This window comes from Chiloscyllium punctatum, chromosome 43 (genome assembly GCF_047496795.1).
Source record: "Chiloscyllium punctatum isolate Juve2018m chromosome 43, sChiPun1.3, whole genome shotgun sequence".
In the NCBI taxonomy this organism is placed as follows: domain Eukaryota; kingdom Metazoa; phylum Chordata; class Chondrichthyes; order Orectolobiformes; family Hemiscylliidae; genus Chiloscyllium; species Chiloscyllium punctatum.
Genome location: NC_092781.1, coordinates 35,940,273 through 35,941,418, shown reverse-complemented (window position 1 = coordinate 35,941,418; position 1,146 = coordinate 35,940,273). Strand labels below are relative to the sequence as shown.

At 46.3% G+C, this 1,146-nt stretch overlaps 1 non-coding gene across 1 annotated transcript; it reads left to right on the top strand.

Moving 5' to 3' along the window:
- The first annotated feature begins 813 nt into the window (after window positions 1-813).
- On the top strand, window positions 814-887 carry trnai-aau (transfer RNA isoleucine (anticodon AAU)). The gene has a single exon. It is a non-coding gene; the product is annotated as a tRNA-Ile (tRNA).
- Window positions 888-1,146: the final 259 nt, after the last annotated feature.

Genomic DNA, 1,146 nt, shown 5'->3' with positions numbered 1-1,146 from the left:
GTAAGATCAGCTCCCAGCCTCTGACGCGCCAGTCAAAATAGTGAGTGCGTGTTCAGCCTGTAAACGTTTGCACGTTTTCCATTTTCAAATGTAGGATGTAGGATGCTGTCTGAAGCAATTATCTTAGCAGCTGATCTGTCGCTGATAAACGCTGCAGGAAGACGTGATAACTTGCAAAATATGCTGTCAAACGAAGATTGCACAAGCAACATGAGTCCTTGAGCAAAACGTACAATTGACTTCTGAGCTGTTGCTGACACCAAAGCAACTGCGTCGTTCGGGAGCAGAAAGAATCCCACTGTTAGATTACAATTCAAATGCATTTGTCATAAGGTTCGTAGCAGTTTATCAGCAGCACCTAACCCTGACTCCAAAGGTCTGTGAGTATCGAGAAGAACAGTGTGCGACCGTTGAAAGTACGTTTCTCTAGACGATGTTTGTCAACATGACAAGCTGCCGCTGAGCTGTTGGCATTGCGATTGAAATTGCATGCTTCCGGACATTGTGTTTAATTTTGGAGATCAGAGCAAATGGTTAACTCGAATATGGGCGTTCGGAAAAGTAAATGCTTTTTTTCTTGAAAAGCTTTGCAACGAAAGGAAACACTTCAGACTATCGTGCGATCGATATGAAGCAGAAAATGAACAGCCGCCGTGGTTTTGAGCTCTGGCAATATAGGCATTTGCTTTCGAGACGACAGCAAAAGGAAAGCAGCGTTGTTCCGTTAGCTCAGCTGGTTAGAGCATCGTGCTAATAGCGCTAAGGTCGTGGGTTGGCAATATAGGCATTTGCTTTCGAGCAGGAAGCAGCGTCGGTCGGTTAGCTCAGCTGGTTAGAGCGTGGTGCTAATAGCGCCAAGGTCGTGGGTTCAATCCCCACACTGACCATGCGAAGCGATGGCATGGTTAGCGGTGCGGTGTCAGGGATCGTCGTGGCATTTTACTTTCACTGTCTGTAAGAACCTGTCACATGATCGCTTGAGATGCAACCTTTGGTGCAGCCTGTCCATGTCCATCATGTTTCCCAAACGAAACTAGTTCCATTTCGATGCCTTTGGTCCATATCCCACTGAACCTTTCCTATTCATGCATCTGTCCACAGGTCATTTCAATGTTGTAACTGTACCTGAAGCTCCCTCTTCCTCTG